Source organism: Meleagris gallopavo, chromosome 6 (genome assembly GCF_905368555.1).
Source record: "Meleagris gallopavo chromosome 6, MGAL_WU_HG_1.1, whole genome shotgun sequence".
In the NCBI taxonomy this organism is placed as follows: Eukaryota; Metazoa; Chordata; class Aves; order Galliformes; family Phasianidae; genus Meleagris; species Meleagris gallopavo.
This window is the reverse complement of record NC_139409.1, coordinates 14,789,486-14,808,434: the sequence shown is the minus strand read 5'-3', so window position 1 is coordinate 14,808,434 and position 18,949 is coordinate 14,789,486. Positions and strand designations below refer to the sequence as shown.

At 47.5% G+C, this 18,949-nt stretch overlaps 1 protein-coding gene across 2 annotated transcripts in view; it reads left to right on the top strand.

The window, feature by feature from the left end:
- JCAD (junctional cadherin 5 associated) overlaps window positions 1–18,949 on the top strand; it is a 62,761-nt gene that overhangs the window by 27,513 nt on the left and 16,299 nt on the right. The window contains exon 1 of one of the 2 annotated variants that reach the window (XM_085227160.1): window positions 8,588–8,719. The exons of the other annotated variant lie outside the window; for it this stretch is intronic. The gene's annotated coding sequence lies outside the window, so the exon portion shown is untranslated. Of the gene's footprint in view, window positions 1–8,587; window positions 8,720–18,949 lie in introns of those variants that run through there. 2 annotated transcript variants of the gene reach the window in all.

Below are 18,949 nucleotides of genomic sequence, written 5' to 3'. Positions count from 1 at the left end.
GTATCAGTGGGGAAGTATAGCATAAGGATTGCTGGTCATAGCTTGAGCAAGCACAACCTGAACCCAGTGCCTAGGGCACATTCCCAGGGCACCTGAGGGACTCTGGGAATGACCATCTCACCTGGGATCCTGGCAGAGAGGCAGGAGGAAGGCTCTGGTGGCTGGACCCATCTAAGAGACAGAAGTCCAGGTTTCTAAAGAAGCTCTGCGAAGGGGCATACAGAAGGGAGAACCCAAGTCCTCAGGCAGCTGTGAAGTGCCGTCTTGGATTTAGGCACCTAAGTGCTTTTTTGGACCTCATCCCAAACACTTCATTTAGTGAGCATTGCATTAGTTTTAACAACAGCCCAGACAGAGGATAAGCAGCAACACAAATGCTCCAAGCTGCTCTTTTACTGCATCCTAGGATGCAAACAGATGATCACTGCAGAAACAGCTGTACTGGGTTATGGTGTCATTGCCCCAGGCTGTTTCCTTCATCACTCCTACATGGAAACACCCTTCAGCAGAGATTTCCTCACTGGCCTTACTGCAACACCATCAGCCCAGGACACTCCAGAGAACTGCCATTACCTTGTGTTGAAGAGGATGAGTGGCTCCCACCACCCACCCCTCTGGCCCGGTCTAGGAGACAGATGGCTCCTGGCAGGCAATAGACAGCATTGTAGAGTAGTGTTTCTGCAGTGATGGCTTGCCTCTTTCCATAGAGTCACCACTTGTAAGGAACTGATCTCAGCAACTCATTCTTGAACCTCCCTTCTGAGGTGTGTCAAGTTGTTATGCTGTTTGTGATGCTACTCATGAACATGGAGTTCATGTTAAATAGGAGAGAGGCTCGTGTGGTAAAGACTGGAAATAAACAACAAAGCCTGCCTTTTTCTCTTCAGGCAAGTGTACACTGACTTTGGAGGACACATGGTCACAGGTACATGCTGCCTGTGGGGCACAACAAAAGACAGAGATGAAGGAAGAAGACTCATTTCTATTTCAATTTTCTCCTTGGAGTGGATGCAATTCAGCTCCCTGATGTTGTCTGCCCAGCTCCAAGTTGCATGTGCATGGGAGTGCTTAATCTCATTTCAGGCAGGAGTTCACTCAGAGGCTGACTGGCTGCTTTTGTCTCAGAGCTTCCTGAGGACAAGCAGCCTAAAACAGCCTGAACAAAGGATTTCCTAGGTTCAGGTCTTTGCCATATTTTTAGGTGAAGTGAGATCTCATGAGGTCCACCTTGTCTGGGCAGGGGGACATGGGATCCCCAGAGTGAAAACCTGTCTGTGGGGATGACTGGGTTTGGGAAGTCCAGTGATGGGATTAAAGAGTGCGTGGTACAAACACAGCACACAACCTGCCTCTTGATGAGCGTGTGACACTGTACTGCACTGCAGTGCCCCCAAATATGGGGAATGAATCTTCAGCCAGGGAAAGAAAGGATGTGATAAATTAGGGTTCTGTGGTAGTTGTTTTTGATCCAAAGCAGAGAAAGTACAGCATAAGTATAGGTGTGATTTTCACTGATGAGCCTGAAAGCCCTCTGGTGATTCAAGTGGGCTGTGTGCGCAGAGGAGGCAGCCTTGGACTTAAACAGCCTAGTAAAATGCATATGGATGCCTTCTGATTAATCTGAATAAGGTCTTGCCTAATAAAAGCTTTTTATTATTTTGGTGCTTGGTTCCATTTTCCTTCAGGTGTTGCAGAGAAGGAGGGAAATGGAAGAATTCAGCTTAACCAAAGAAGTATTTTGGTGTGAGGGTCTGGGAGTTCTTCAACTTCCAAGCAAGGCTCATTTGTAATATCAATATCAGCTGCCACAGATTTACTTAAGAAATTGATAGCCTTCAATGACTCTCACACTAAACTACCCCCCTACACACCTGAAGACCTTATGTTCACAGTTGTTGGTGCTGTGGCCCTGTTTCAGTAATTTAACATGTTACTGAGCAAAACCATGCTTTCATAATGTTTCTCAGATAGCTCTTGGCACATGCACTTTCACAGAGAAGTATCTCCTCTCCAGTCCCTCCAGAAGCACTGAAGTGAAGACTAGTTAGGAAAAGGGATGACAGCAGTATTGTATAAGTACAACTCCTGCAGCAAAATAATATGAGAGGGAATAAGAAATTCAGGACCAAAATATACATGTGCAAGTTTATTGCTGTGGGTCTAAAGCTCCCACTCACTTCTCTGAACCTGTTCACCAGTGGGTGTGAGGGGGAAGGAAAGCAGCTTGGCAAGCATGTTGTTGTGCCACAGAGATGCTTTTCACAGCTTGGCTTTTTTTTTTTTTTTGGACCCACACTTGAGGCAGAGGTGCGCCCATGCTGCCCCCACAGATAACAGCATGCTCCTGGGGTGATATCACAGCTTGAAGTCAGGCACTTTGAAAAGATTTTTCTGTTAAGAATGGATTTAAGCTATAATCCCTTGACCCCTCCCGGCACATCAGAGTGACACGTCCTTCCCCTGATAACAGGTCTCTGCCGTATCCCGCCTGTTCCATCATGGTGAGCTTTGTGGGGTGGGAGTGCTGCCCTGGCCTCCCTCCAGAGCCCGGGGATCTGCACAATCTCCAGTGTCAAAATGTGTTTGGATATGGAAAGCCACTCCATCCTGGTGTATATCAGCCAGATAACCCAAGCATCCCCCCCAGGAGACACTCCCTGTGTACCGTGTCCCAGCATCCGTCCCTCCACAGGCTGTCTGGCCACCTTTCAACCTCGAGTGACACTCCCACCTTCAAGGGGCTGTTCTGTGGGAGATAAACATAGCTCTTCTGGTTCAAAAACTGCATGCCATTCTCACATTTTTCTCTGTAACAGAACTGTAATTTCAGCTTTTTGGGTGAAGTTTTGTGTGGGAACGTCCTGGCATGAAGGGGTCTCACAAACTCTTGTTGAACTCTTTGAGTATTCCCACTGCAGACAGCCCTGCCTCCTGCTCCTGCCCCTGCCACAGCACTCAACATCTACAGAAAAGCAAAGGAGAGAGCAGCCCATTATAGGTAGTTTTCTGCCCTCAACATCTCCTGAAATGAACTCATGTCAATCTGTGGCAAGAAGGCAGTATTTCAGAAAGAAAGACACTGCCTTTGAAATAAATGATTTTAAAATTTAGTACTGCCACAGCTACAGGCTGAAATTGGTCAGCAAAAGTTAAATAGCTGTTATTTAAACCCTTATGGAACTAATAGGAACCGTGCTACAAAACATCATAAAAAAAGCCTTTTTACAGTATGCTGTATGTGCATTTGTATTAAAATACACCATTTCAGTGCTATTCCTCTACTCCCCAGTGGGAACCCACAGTCTCTGGGGAAGGGCATGCTGCAGAGTGTAACCCCTCCAGACTCATTTCTTGGTATTTACTGCTGCAACTACAGGTTCTGTTGCTGCCTGTACACATTTTTTATTTGTTCCTTATGAATCTCAGGCCTTTAGTTGAATCTTACAGCAGTGATTGTTACAGCCTGACTACATACAGCAGAAATAAGTAAGAATCCCTCTACTGCCTTTCCTGTTTCTATATTACTTTGCATGCTTTCTCTGTTCATCTCTTCCATCAGGTACCCCACTATTTTAGCCTCTGTGCTCCCAGATAAAGAGCTGCTCAGCAAACACATGATGTGTTTGCAAGTTGAATTATTTATGCTGCTAAGAATATGTCTGCAGCTGTTCTGAAGATGAAGTTGCTTTTTTGAAAGTAGCTTTGTAACTAGCTTCATGAAAAGCAAAGAATCTTCAGCAGATACCTGTAGCCAACCTGAATTTCCGCTCAGCCTTCACTGTAATGTCAACAGGTCACTGTCTGACCTCCCCACTGTAAATCTGGGGTCACACTGGAAATCAGGCAGGACCTCACAGGCTGCCGAGTGTTGGCTGCAAGCTGTGAATGTGAGTGTTGGGTCGCTCAACAGTGAAGTGGGCATTTAACAAAGACCATCAAGATCTTGTGATAATACATGAACTCCAACCAGAATCCACCTTTCTTTTACCTTCTTTGAAGCATGCTTTCATCAGACTATTCCACAGCGATGTCAGTGGGATCACAGCCCTTGCTAACCACTGCTCAAAAAAACACTGCTTCCTAGCTGCATACATCTCAAATGCCCATTTCTGCCATGACCTCACCTGACAGTGTCTGAGAGACTTTGCTCTCTAATGAGTAAACAGTCAGGTCACTGGCAGAAATGACGATGTGGCCATCACAGTCCTTGGCCTTCATATCTGTAGACATCAGCCAAGCTGCTATAATGTCTCTATGAGAACATCTGTGTATCCTCGTACTTAATGCATTAAATCCATCTTCTTTCCATTGAGCTAAAGCTAATCAGCCTTCTGTAGGGTAGTAAGCATGCACATTTTAAACTAGGAAGTACAGGACAGATCCAGCATCAATATACTTCACTACTTCACAACAATTTCCCTTTTACGTTCCCTTGCTTTAGGAGTGACTTGTCCAGCCCCACATCCAGCACCTTTCTGGGAGGCCTGCTGGAGCTCCCAACCCTTCCTGAGAGCTTTCCGGCTGAATGACTGTACAAATATTTTGGTCAGGAAACTCTTCTAAAAAATTAGGCCTAGCTGTTCTGTTTCTCATCTGTGTGACGTGGGTAATTGCTGCTAGAGCTTCAGCCTCTCCTGGGTGTTATGATGAGAAATTCATTAATATTCGCTGAACACCCCCAGCCAAGTCCTTGAATGAAAGAGATGCAAGGATTATTTTAACAATACTTAGCACTTCAAACGTTTTAGAAACACTACCTTGTTTTCCAAAATGTAAAACAGTTAAAACTTGAAGGGTAATTTGTGTGCCACACCTCTTAACCTCTTTGTCAGCCTTCACAATGTTCAGGCGTTTTCTTACACAGTATGTGTGTACAATACCTCCACATTAATTACTGTTTAAGCTTTTTATTCATTTTTCCTCCGTTCATCACATGTTCAGGTGTCACACTTCAAGATTTGAGGTTTTTCTATGGTCAGTCCATACATCTACATGGAGAACATCTACAGGGAGAAATGCTCTGTCAGTGCACAGAACCACTGTTCTCTGGCAGCATCCATACCAGTGACTGCCTCATAAATATCTCTGAAGAACTGAGTGTCAAAGGCCAGCAATTACCTGAGTTCCACAGCTGCAGCAGACACCAAAGACTGACTGAGGCAAAGACACTTCTCTCCCTTCACCATCCCTCTGGATCAGAGCTGATTGTGAGACCTCAGTGCTGTCCCCAGGCTCTATTTGCTTGGCAACGAATTACTTCAGCCTCTGGTCCAACACCCCCTGCAGACACCAACAATTGTGTATTAAATAATCCTTGCAGAGATGTCATCAACCAGTATTGTGAACTATTTCCCTCTATTCCATACGAACTTATACTTATTCCATCCACTCCTTTGGGATGTATAGGAAGTGGGAAAGAACAGAATTCCCAAATACCAGGTCAAAATACAGGTAAAGGAGCAGGGGAAAAAAAAAATTAAAACATCTCCTCTCCATGGTAATGTTCAATGTTTCCCTTGATGAAGCTATAAAATATCTGAAGCCCCTGTTCCAAACTGAAGAGAGGTGCCAATTCTATGAGCAGGTGACTATTGGCAGGAGGGGTATTGTGACATGTTTTCTTGCTTCTCGTGTAATAGCTGTTTTGTTTGTGAATATCATCTGTTCTAAGAAACTTAAACACATTGTGGCTGTAACATGCCATATAGGACAGACAAGAGGAATAAGAAGAGTTTCAATAGCACATCTGTGGCTAGTTAATTATGGTAAACTTCAGGTATGTGATGATTTCAGCGTATGTTCTTAAATACATCCCCAGCAACAGGATCTAAGACAAAGCTGTTACAGTATTTCAGGGAATAACTATTCCTACGCAGTTAAAATTACACAAAAAAAATCACACCTGCACTGAGCAGAGCAGGACTTCCCATTCACTCAGCACATAGCAGTGGCCAGCATCAGTGCTGGGGCTGAAGAGCTGGCTGGTGGGCAGCACACGTATGTTTTTCCTCCACCCCCCGCCCCCCCCCCCCCAAGCTTTAATTCATCTGCATTTCCCTCCTCTGACCTGCCTCTCCCATACTTGTGAGTTCCTGTTTTCCATGATTTCCCTCTATAACAACCACTAGACCCGACTTGCAGGTGTTGTTTGTGACTTCTGAAGGGCTGAGCCTTGGTGCTCCCAGCAGGCACTGGTTTCTATTCTGCAGACCCCTGTTCTGCAGACACTTAATGCAGCCACATTTATGTATGCCACACCAAAAGTAATACCTCCTATTTATTTCCATGGAAGCTTCAAAAGATACAAGGAGCACAGTAACACTATATATAGAGCAAATTCTCAGCTATAAAACTCTATTTTTCAATGCAGACTACACCACTGCTATGCATTCCCACCAGCAATGAACAAGAGCCTGCATGTCATCCTGGTAAATATCTGCACCAGGTGACCACTGAGAGGTGACCACTGTTTCACAGCTGCTATAACAGTGTCATTGCTCAAGAAAATGTTGCCCATGTAGTCCAGTTTTCATCAGCCTGAACAGATGGAAATCAGAAGGTGCCAAATTTGGACTATATGATGGATATAGTAGGACGGTCCAGCCAAGATCAGCTATGTTCTCCATAGTCTTCAAACTGGTATGGAGCCTGGCCTTCTAGAATTACAAGAGAAAGGTTGTCTTCTTCTCCTACCTGACTGCAAGTTCAAGCTTTCAGCTTAGTCAGAGTTGCGATGTAGTGACCAGAATTGATGGTTTGTCTGGGTTTCAGGAACTCCAGAAGGATCATCCCTTTCCTATCCCAAAAGGCAGTGTACATCACTTTACCTGCTGAGGGCTGTGTCTTGAACTTTTTCTTTGATAGGGAATTCACCTGTGCCCACTGTATAGACTGCCATTTTGATTCTGACTTGTAGTGGTGACACCACATTTTGTCACTGGTAATGATGCAGTCCTGAAAACTGTCACCTTCAGCCTTGTATTGGTTCAATAGGTCCTGAAAAACTTACAATGTTCTTTCTGTTCCTGTACGAGCATTTGTGGAACCCACCTGGCATAAACTTTGTGATATTCCAATGCTGCCACCATCATTTCCAATGCACTGGAGCAGATATTCAGCTCTGTAAACAGTTCCCTGGTTGTAATCTGCCAATTACAAGCTGATCAAGACACTTCATTTTGTGGTGTGACAGCTGTGCATGGCCATCCAGAATGTGGCTTGTCTTTCACATCCCTGATGTCACTGCTGAAATGCATCATCCGCTGCCTTTCTGAGCTGACATCCACTCTTTGGTCTCCATAAATTTTCAGCAAATGCTGAAATGAATGTCACTGGGTGCAATTTTTTTCATATGGAGAAATTCAATTCCACATCTTTGCTTCCTATGCATTTCCATGTCAGATACCATTTTATCAGACTGCCCTTCTACTGCCATTTGTCCCACAGCAACAGAATGTATTGGAAGAAAGTTCTAGCAAGTACTGCCGTACCACCAGACTGCAGGGCCCTCGGACTCCTCATCCAGCTCCTTGCCCTTGCTCTTCTTCAATGAACTAGAGCAAATGTTCAGTACGACTCCAATTATGAACACATGTAAGCACTGTGATGGCCTAGGATAGAAGTTGACTAAGAGACGTTGAGCAATTGGCAGGCTCAAACATTTGCTGAGGTAAATGATTCACAAACATACCCTTCTAAGAGGGTCATTAAGCTAAAATAGATTTCCAAATCAGTCACCTGTTTCCTGAGGCTGAATCAATGATGGGAGCCAGAGAGGTAGGGGATGTTTCAAAAGTGGATTTTACAGTGTGAACCCCGGAAAGGATGAGGCCGGGGCCCACACCAGCCTATGCTGCCAGAGGCAGTGGCTGTAGAGGACGTGCTCCAGTTCCTCTCTCTCCTCAATGCAGGTTTTCCCTGTGAAGGGAAAATGTACATTCCTCTTATCAGCGGGGCTGCGTGCTCAGGCCTTGGTGCAAGGAGGAGGAAGGGGTGCCCGTGGAGGGTCCCGGCAGAGCTCCCGTGTCAGGCCCTAAGGTGTCACCTTCCAGGAAGGACACACTGCCAAGGGACGTGTATCCGACGGCTCACGGCCCAGGACGAGGCCTGTGGCCGTGGGCGGTGGTGCCCGAAGCTGTCCAGGCCTGCCGGCTCCCGCTGTGTTCGGCTGGCAGCGCCTCGTGCCCGTCTCCCTGGCAGAGCTGGATGTCAAACCCAGCGATGCGGTGTTTACAGAGCCGGATTAAACGCGGATCGGCGGATCCGGGATGAGCCCACAGCGGAGCCGGCGCCTGGAGCTGGCTGTGGGCACAGCAGCGTTCCTCCCGACCTGGAGAAACGGGACTTGGGAGAAGCGCGGATGTGCCCCGAGGCAACTGGACAGAGGGGGCCCGATGTGTGGCAGCTCCATGGCGTCCGCCGTGCGGGATGCGGCGGGCACAGCGGGGGGACAAGAAAACAAGCCAAAATAATAGCCAAAAAAATAAAGGAGACGAGTCCGCGCCCGTCGCCTCCGCCGCCTCCCGCGGACCCGGCCCCAGCGGCCCAGCGCCAGCGGCCGGGAGAGCCCCGGGAACCGCCCGCGGCCGCCCCGCCCCGGCCCGCCCCGCTCCGCCCCGCGCGGGTCGCGGGCGCCACAGGCTGGGCGCCTCCCGGGTGCCGCGGCCGCTGAGCGCGGCGGCCCCGCCGCCCCGAGAGTCCCGCGGCGGCCGGCGGAGCGGTGAGTGGCGGCGGACGGCTGCGGGGGTTCGCGGCGGGCGGGCTCGGGGCCGGGAAGCGCGTTGGGGGGAAGCGTCCCGCCGGCGCCGGGCGTCCCTCTCCCGTCGTTCTCTTCTGGACTCTCCCGCCGCCCTGCACCTGCCCCCACTGCCCCCGTCTCTCGCCGCGGGACGGGGCGGCCTGCGGAGGGAGGTCCCGTGCCTCCGTCTTCGGCGGGAGCCCCGGATCCGCGGAGCGCTCCAGTGCCGGGGTCGGTGGGCGCCCGCGGCTCGGCGGGGCCGTGGGTGGCCTCGGGGTCCCCTGCTCTGCCGCTCGGCACCGGCGGGGGTCAGGCGGCGGGATGCGGCGTGTGGGTCGGAGGCATCGCCCGTTCCTGGGGTCTTTGCTCCTTGTGATGCCTCCTCGGCGGTCGGAGCGTGTGGGGGTTTGTTTCCCTTCCCGTCGCCGTTTCAAACCATTGACTGTTGCAAAGGGGGTGAAAAAAAGCGGTTATGAAGGGAGGAAATCTGTACCGTTATGTCATTTCATAATTGGCCCAGAATTACAGATTACGACCTCGCTCTGCCCCTGGATCTGTGCCAACGGCACTCGCATCTATTAAAGTTTTGTTGTGGGGTTGTGTTGATGTTTTTTTTTTTTTGTCTGTGTGTGTGTGTCAAGAAATGAGAATAATAGCTTTTTGTGGCATGGCCCCTACATGCCGAGATCCTGCAGCCCATGTCTGTCAGTGGAGATGTGATGTAACCGTGCCGAGCGGTCGGTCTGATCCGCAAAGCCGGGACGTCACATCTCGGCCGGTGACAATGGGAGCGGTGTGCTGCCGAGCAGGATCCTGCTGTGCTGCTCTGCGGGATCTGCAGCCTCTTCGTTTTGTTGCTTTAAAAGTTCTGATTCTGCCCGGCAAAGCTGCTGCTGTCTGTGGGTAACAAACACGTGGAAAATAGCAGCCTTCAAACTGCAGATGATCAGATGGATGACAGAGAAGGGCTGTGCTGTTTGGAGATGCAGCCACCACGAGAGCCTCAGTATGTGCTTCCAATTCCTAATCACAGAGGCCGGACCTGCCCTACCCTGTTATGTTCTTACAGTTGTACCACACACCAAGATAACACTTGGAGGAAATCCTGCTGTCCTGCCAGCTGTGCACGGCTGGCAGCAGGAGTCGGGAGGGACCGGGGCAGGCACTGCCTGGGGTGCAAAATTGGGCAGATCCATTCCCCACAGCAGGATGCTCACTCTCACCGCTGGGCACAGTGTGTTTCCAAATGCCACAACTCTGTCGTTTCAAAAGGTGGGCCCTGCTCCTACATCCTCCCATTCTATGGTGATGTTCAGGATCTCTTCTCGCTCCTGTGACATGTATTTCTCAACTCCTGGCCAACACTGATCTGTCAGAGCCTGCCCGGCCGCGTGTGTCAAGTGGCATATTACAGTGGTATATTGTTCTTTGGATGCATCGTTTCACTGGCCTCCTATGACCTAAAAAGCACACAGAAATAAACAAGGGCATATTGTTCAGTAAAAAGGATGCAGAAAATTCTTTGCCTTAGCTGTCTGGTTAGAGAAAGATTACTTTTAAGTGTTCCTCCTGATTGCCAGAGAAATGACATGGTGCACGTGGACTTGGGTTTTGCCAAGCAGACTTTGTTTGGAAAATGATGCATTTCTGAACTTCTTGGACACCTTGGAACTAGTTATGAGTGCAGCAAAGTCCTGCCCAAATCTTCTAATTAATTTGGCTGGAGGCCATCCTAATTAACCTTGAGGGAGTTCAGGGGTGGAAGAGCTTGCTTTGAAACAATTGTTCTCCTGTAATTTGCTTTTCACAATGTGTTGACCCAACCGAGAGCTGCATCCATGAAATCCTTTGGGTCTCTTGCAAAAGCCATTACACCCGTTTATTTATTTTTTAACAGATGTTGTTTTCCAGTGCCTGAGTGGAAAGGGTTATCTCACTTTCTGCAACCTTGCTATTGTGCTTTGTTCCAAGAGCCAGGGGACTGGAGCTGGCCGGAGAAACTTACTCACCGGTTCCAGCTGCAGAGGAAGGAGCTGGTCAGCCTTCCAGCAGTCTTGATGCCATTGTTAAGGTCTCCATGTGAACTGACGGCATCTTTTCACATCTATGTAGTGATAACCAGCTGTTCCTTTGGCTCTGTGGTGCTGCAGAGAACAAACATTAGCAGCAGCCTCTTTGTTGGCTGAGTGTATTGCAGTTGGCCGTGACTTGGGCCATCTCAAATGGTGGGGCAAGAGAAGGGTGTTTGGAATTTGAGCTAGTCTAACAAGATTGGCTTTTTGAAAGTGCCCAAGTGCAGGGTGAAGGGGGAAAATTTAACACCCATTTCTGAACTTTTAGGATAATTTTTCTTCATGCTGTTTGTTGGTCCTTGGGGCTCATCTGTGCTGTGCCTTTCCCCCATTTGTGCATACCCTGCCACTGCAGGGGAGGTGAGCATGGGCTTCTTTGCTGTCTGTTTTTTTCTGCACTAATGCTTGCAAACACCACTTTGGCATTTATTTTCTAGTAGTGCAAGGGGTTGAGGGGAAATCCTGCTGAGACTCCAAGGCAGGACACACAGATGCAGGAGGGAAGATCAAAGACATATATAATACAGGAAGAAGCAAAGGGTCAATCCAGAGGAGAGGGCACCCGATTACACATACAAGGGTAATATAAGAGGGATAACAATGCAGGAGAGAGTGGTAACATCTGAAAATAGATAAACAAACTGATGCATTTATTTACCCCACAGACACAGCCCTTATCTCTTTGAAAGAGGAGAAGGCCGTTCCTGGCTTGGAGCACTCTGCTCCCAGCCACGTCTGGAGTGGGGGAAAGTGTTTGTTTGGGGATCCTCTATGAGCCCTGGCTGATGGGCCGGCCCATCCTGCTGTGATGAGTGGGATGTGATGTGCGCGATCCTTTTGATCACAGATCCCAGGCTCTATAGGTCACGTCACTGTCACCTCAAAGATATTTGGCTGTGTGATGGATCCTTTGCTAAAAATTTAATCTTTAAAATATTTAATATTGTTATGGAAACCCTTTTTTTTTTGTGGTTTGTGCTAATGAGAGCCAACCTTTAAAAAAAAAACAGTAAAACAAAAAACAAACAGAAAATTCCTGCCGTCCTAGTACGAGAGTAGCTCATTAGCACTTTGCCCATCGGCATTTGAGGTGAGATGATCGGCCCTTAGCATCGTGATTCTTAGATGTGAACAACAAATGGGATGTCATTTGCTTTGTTCCGCCAGAGCCCTGATGGATCACTCCGTACAGAAGTGTCATAACAGCAGGGAAACATTTGTCCGAGTTCTGAAAAACAGCATCTTCTATAGTTCTTTTTGGGGAGAGAAAGAGTTGGCTAATTATGTTTTGTTTCATAAATGTACTATTTCGTTCTCCTCTTGTGACAAACAAAAGCTGTCATTTGAGGAAATGCAGCATATGCTGCCAATTGGTCTAAGATCTCGTTATATCTGCGGGACAGAATAACTGCGAGTACTCTTTAACAATTGCTCCTTTGCTGAGAAGAACCTGGACCGGTGACAGAGCAGCAAGTTAGTGCACTGACAGCAGTGGAAAGCAAGCTGTTGGCGTTTCGAGAAGCCGCCAGGATGAGCAGAGGTGTCTGTGCCTGTATGGATGTTTCCTCTCTCTGTTTATGTGCTTATTTCTCCTTGGACGCTTATGAGCTTCAGCCACTGAATGCTCGGTCGGTGCTGGGTTGGGCTACAGCAAATTTAAAAATCAACACTATTTCAGTACAAACTCCTGCCTGTGCATCATTGTGAGAACTGAATGCTCAAACACCCACATTACTTTAGCAAAAAATAAATCTCGTCAGTACCATTTTTCCTTGGCTAATCTGGGAAGGTGAGCCCTGAGCTCTGCCCATCTTACAGCAGAGGAATGCTGAGCCCAGCAGTCAGCACTCCCTCCTTGCCTTCCTGCAACCGAGGAGGCTTCTGCTGCTCTCCCTCTTTCCCCCATGGGTTTGCTGATGCATCTGTGCCAGCAAGCTAAAAGACAGGAGTAAGTACCTGCTCACTGTTAGATAAACTTTCTTTAACGCTCACTCCTCTTCTCCTTCCTGCTTCCTAATTTTATTGGAGACACGTTGGGTCATTCATTTGTTCATTCATGGGTTCATCTGGCATAGTTCCTCAGTGATTTCAGTCAGGATTTCTTCCCGAAGGAATGCAGAGAGGATGTGAGCTGTAATTTTCCCTGTCTGAATCTCTGCATTTAGAGGAAAAAAATGTTCACCCTGCTGCCCACAAGTAATGAGGGTGAAAAATAAAATTCACAGTTTTCTTTATCATTTCTATGAGATGAATGAAACATGCCACCCTGGGAAGAGATGTGAAGCCAACATAACACTGAATTATCTGCCAGCAATACTTTGGCACATCTTCATGTGTAGCCTGGAGGGATGATGATGCATTTAGCACCAGTGGACTGGAAGCGCTCAGTATGGCGTTGGCTGTAGTGGGAACTGTCTTGGAGCTTTGTCTGGGGCAGTGTGGGCATCGGTGGCATCTTGTGATGGAGCACTTCTTTAACTTTTTACAGTTGTATTGAAGGAGAAAGTTGCATTGTAGTTCAGGCGGGGTGATTATTAATAAGACTGGAAATCTTCTGCAGAAGGCTTTTCGTTTTCTTTGAAATGTATTATTTCCAATGAGAAAGCCAAACTGCTATACAACACCTTGTATTTGACAGGTGTTGTGCTGGGGAGTTGTTTCTGACCCCACTTCTTGTGCAGTTGGGGATTGTGCAGAGGACTTGGCCTCTCAAAGAGCTGATGGCTCAGCTGCATGCAGCTATTTGGGAGGTAAGGTGGTATTGGTCCTACAGGTGAACAAAGCCAGGGAGCCAGGCCCATAAGAGAGAATGGAGGCCAACGAATTACAGCTGGGGAATCAACTGGGAAATAAGTGATATTTGAATTCCAGTCAAATGTTCAGAAATTACAGATGTGGGCATTTTAACAAAGCAGTACCTTTGGGGGTGAGGGAAGGTGGAGTAATGTCAAACTGTTTAGTTTCTGTCCAAAATCTCTTCTTTCCATATTAGCATCTACTTTATTTGGACTGTTCATAATATATGTCCATTTAGCTCTTTCTTGAAAAGCTGTGTTAGTGGAGATTTGTAGCTTCCCAGGGTAGGCAGAGTTTACCAATCATCAAGGTTAGATAGCTACTCCTAATGTCTAGCCTCAGTCTCCCCTAAGCTTTCACGTAAGATTTCCAAATCTGGAAGGAGCAGAACAAGATTATCACTGCCTTCAAGCAGCCTGATACATTTGAAATTCATTATCGTGTCTCGTTCTCTCACCTCCTCCCTCTTCTTTCAGCTGAACAAGCCCACTTCTTGTAGCCTTTTCTCATGGGGTCACACTCCAGCGACCTTTTATCATTCCTGTGAGCAACTGGCAGGTAGCAGCACCTGGCTGGGATCAGGTTCAACACGACGCAGGGCTGCAGCACGAGGCGTAGAGCAGCCTGACAAGAGGTGCTCCTCTTGGTCTTTCTCCAGATACACTTGTCTCTGAGTGCCAAGTCCCGTGCTGCTCCTGATGCCTTACCTCTCTGTGGCTCTTCTCCTGAGACTCTCTTGCTCTCTTACCGTTCCATTTTGGACTTTTCTGTCTTCCTTCATCAGTGTGCATCTGTCCATATGGAATCTCAGTCATTCACTTCACATTGCTTTTCTAATTCATTATTATTTTATTCTAATTGTAATCCCTGAAAATGCTCACAGCACTCCCCACAGATTTGTAATTGTAATCTTTATTCTAATTTACAAGTCATTAATGGAAATACTGAATAGAGCAAGACTCCAGGCAGAGCCAGTATCTGTCTTTTCAGGTTGACGTGAATTTACTAACTCTTCCTTGCGTACAGATCTGGAACATTTGTATACCCACCTACAGTAAATTATATCTAAATAACATTCACCTTGTTTGCATATAAGACTGTCACATGCATCCATCAAAAGCTTTCCTTGTTCCAGTGTGCTACTTCTACTGTTTTTTTCCCCATAGTCACTACAATACCAACTCCATCAAAGAAGAAAATTAAATTGATTAGACCTTATTTATTCTTGACGAGTCTACATTTTCTGTTTTCTCATGGCTTTATCGTGTGGGAGTGGACGCAGCTGCAGTGCAGGAGCTGAAGTGGCACTGCCCCTCCTGGGTCACACGCTCACTCCCTCTCCCATGTGCTCCATGGTAATCAACACCTGCAAGAAGGATTTACAAGTAGAGATGCTGATGTGTCTGAATTTATATCAAAGGCGGGCTGTTTGGTCTATGATTCCTCCATTCTGTCTCCTTCCCCATTTTGTTTGAAGTTAGCTAGGATGTTTGCCCTTTGCCCATCCTCTGAGAAATTCTCAGAGGTGTTTGCTAATGGCTTGGAGGCTGCTCTGGTGAACTCCCTGCTCCCTCCTCACTCCTGGTATACACTTAATCGGGCCCTGCTGTACAAAATGCATCCAAGCTACATTAATTTTCTGTAACCTCTTTTGTCTGTGTCCTGACCTAGCTTTGCATTAACTATCTAGTATTTGATTGTAATGAATGCTGCTGTTGTAAACTCTTCAAATACATGAATTTCATCTTTAGCACATGAATGTGTTTATCGGTAACCGGCCGTGGAGGCTGTTTGGGCAGTGTCTGTGGGTCTGAGCAGAGGGCAGGGGCATAGCTGCGCTGCTCTGCTCTGCCCCACACACCCCATCTGACTTCAGTGTCTCCAAAAGGACAAAATGATCAAGGTGAAAGCCCAGCTGAGTGCGTGTTTTTGATAAGCTGTCTTGTATGCACACATGCAAAACCAGTGAGAAAACAGGAGGGATTACCATGGCCAAAGACTTGCATGTTCTCCTGGGACGTTGCTCAGGGTTATATTTAGACTGAGCTAGCAGTCTCATCTAATATTATAACTTCTGCTCCAGGAACCTGTTCTTTGTCACTGTAGTCTGTCAGGCTTTTATCACTCAATCTGAGACTTTCAGGTTGTGTCTCTCTCTGGCTAAATTTATTCTCATATCATCAGCCAAACTAATTCAACCATTTCCAAGAAAAACTAGGGGGAGGAGGAAGGGCAGAAGGAATGTTGTTTCACCCACATTAAAAAGGAGAAAGAAAAAAAACCTTCCAGCTGTTTGATTCAGAGCTGCAGTGCCATCACATTCAGGAACAGGATCTTTGGTTATGAGACTTGGAGATGTTTGTGTGCGTTCTCAGCAGGTGCATCTCTGATTCCAGTCACTCAATTTTCCCAAGATTTTGTCTTCACATTCATCAGCATCTCATAGCCCTGGCTGCAGGGACAGTGCTGGTGCTCTCATTGCTCCTATGGATGTGTAGGCAGAGCGTGCCTGTGTGGCCCCTGTTTTCCCCAGGCAAACTGCTCCTTTGTTTCTCAGGGAACTGGGAAATGAAGGCACCAGAGTACAAAGAGGTGAAAAGTTAATGGCACAAGGAAAGTGGGGGCAGCCTGGACAAAAGGGTTACGGCTGGGTTAGGTTGGCAGAGGAACAGAGATGAGTAAGAGAGAAATTACTGCAGCCAACCTCTTAGGTCACCTCGTTCATGGTATTGTTTAGTCTGGACAAGATGTGGCTCAGGGGGAACTTGTCACTCTCCTTATGACTGCTTGAATAGAAGTTGTAGTGAGTTGGAGGTCAGCCTATGTGCCAGGAGAGATTCAGGTTGGATATTTGGGAAAATTTCTTCTCAGAAAGAGAGATAAGACATTAGAACAGCTTTCTAGGGAGATAGTGGAGTCATCATTCCTGAAGGTGATCAAGAAACATGTGGATGTGGCACTGAGGGTTAAGTTGGTTTAGTGGACATGGTGGGGATGGACTACATGATCTCGGAGGTCTTTTCCAACCTTACTCATTCTATGTTTCTGTGTCTTTGTGGGCTCCTGGCACCTGGCTTCCCACATGTGGTGTGACATGCAGAGCACTGAGCTCTTCAGCAGTATCTTGCTCAGTTTTAATGCTGTGCTTTCAAAAACTTTGGGTGCAGACACTTCACACTGGGTACCTAGAACGGAGTGGGTGGTTTTCACTTAAATCTGTCTACGGAAATACTTCTGTGTGGCACTCTCTGACATAAAACAAGAATAATGTCACCACACTGCAGAAATGAGGGAAGATAAGCTGGTTTAATTGTAACCCATCTAGATAACACAGTTTGTAATTCAAATGCCTTTTGGTAACTCCATCTTCAGAGTAGCATCTGGATAATTGCTGTAGATAAGCCCATGAAGATAACATCACCTCTGCTGTGCATCAGAGGAGGAAGGAGTCCTGCAGGCTTGGTGTAATCACTAGCTGCAGCACCTTGTGTGTCCATGCAGAGGGCCCTCATTTGGGCATGATGGCTGCATGATTCATTTTGCAGTGTGAATAACGCTCCCTCATTGTTTCTGTTTCTGTAAAGTTGTATAGAATTGCTTGCAAAATGTTATAGTTGGAGCAAAGGTGAATGGGGAGAATCACGCAATCCAAATTACTTTAAATGGCAGAGGGAGGGGAGATGTAACAGAGGGCAGCCAGCCTGTGGCCAGCTCTGTGTCCCTGCTGCTTCCCACTGAGATGCATGGTGTTCTGCCAGGGAACTCTGCCATGTGCTGAGTAAAAGGACACAGCTGTATGGGGGGTCATTAGCACATAAGCCATTCCAGAGCACTGACAGAGCTGCTGCTGCAGCAAGAGTTGGCATTCATCGTCAATGACAGCACTGGTGGCACTCCCAAAAAATAAGTCTGGAAAGGAGCTGTGCAACCGTGCAGATACAGGCAGAACATAGCAGAAATGAGCATGTTTTTCCCACAGACAGTGGGCTCTGGAAGCAGCACGGCAGTGGCTCCAGCACCAGGTTTCTCAGAGGCACTCCGCCTAGGGCTTATCCCTGGGGGCAGTAATGCCATCCCTATGCCGAGACAGGCATCTCTGCTGCTTTGTGGCCCTCCCACCCAAGGCTCACATCATGTCTGTGTGCTGGTACCACAGTCAAACCCCGTGTGTGACCTGCTTGCTGGGGTCCCATCGTGTCTGTGTGCTGGTACCACAGTCAGACCCCGTGCGTCTGAGAGTTGCTGAGATGTTTCCGTAGAAAAGCTTGGCTCTGTTTGCGGTTTAGTGCAGAGCTGTACTGGCTGACGGGGACAAGTAGGAAACCCTGGCAAGATAGCAGGCATCCTCAGGAAGCAAACCCTATCAGTGAGCACTGATGTCATTGGCAAACAAAACAAATGAGCGCTGGAAAAACAAACTGTTTTCCAGCGTTGTTGATCTTACCTCAAATTAGAAGCCCTGTGAAGCCTTTGCTCTTCGGCCCAGTCTCACAGATTATTTACAAGGACGTGCTGCAGCCACAGTTTTGCTCCTCCTGCCAGTGCAACTCCTTTGATATTCATTTTTTTACATTTATTTATCTAAGGGAGGCTGGGAAGAGCATTCCAGCACCATGACTGGTTTGGGAAAGCCAGTGTCCCTGTGGGTGGTGGGTGCTAACTCAGTGGGCATCCCTCTGCTCCTCACCGGGAGTGGGATCGGAGCTAAGCCCATGGCTCTGTGTTCTCATTGCTCCCCTCTGCCTCCCTGATGGCCCTGCAGCGGCAGCAAGAGGGTTAATCCATGCTCTGCGCCAGACTGGCAATAATAGCAGGAAAAGCGCAGCTCTTCCTTGCACCTGTGAGCGCTCCGATGGGCTTTCTGCTCTCCCTGGTCGTCACATCAGATCTTTCTCCTGTTGGAGGCTGAACAGCTCTAGCAGCCAGCTGTTCCCCTTGCTCAGCTCCTACCTGGCTCCTCACACAGTCCAGGGTGGGGGATGGATGGAAAATCAGCCTTTTAGGTTAGTGTTCAAAAATAACCCACAGAACCTTCCAGGAGGGAACGGCCTGCTCCTCCCTGCTGGAGTTTGGAGCCCTGTTCAAGCAAGGGATACTCCTAACATATCTTCACCACGGCTTTATTTTTATATTTTAAAGGGTGTGTAGTGTTATGTGTGTGAAGAGGGAAGAGATTCATTAAGCTCCAGAGACAAACCGGTTTAAATGCTAAGCAGGCTAGCAGGCTGCAAAGCCACTTTTGCAGCGTTCCAAGTTACTGGCTGCATTTTGGCTCTGCATTACAAATGTTTGTGTATTTCTGCACTACATATGTTCATGTATTTCATTAAATAACAGTGACAAG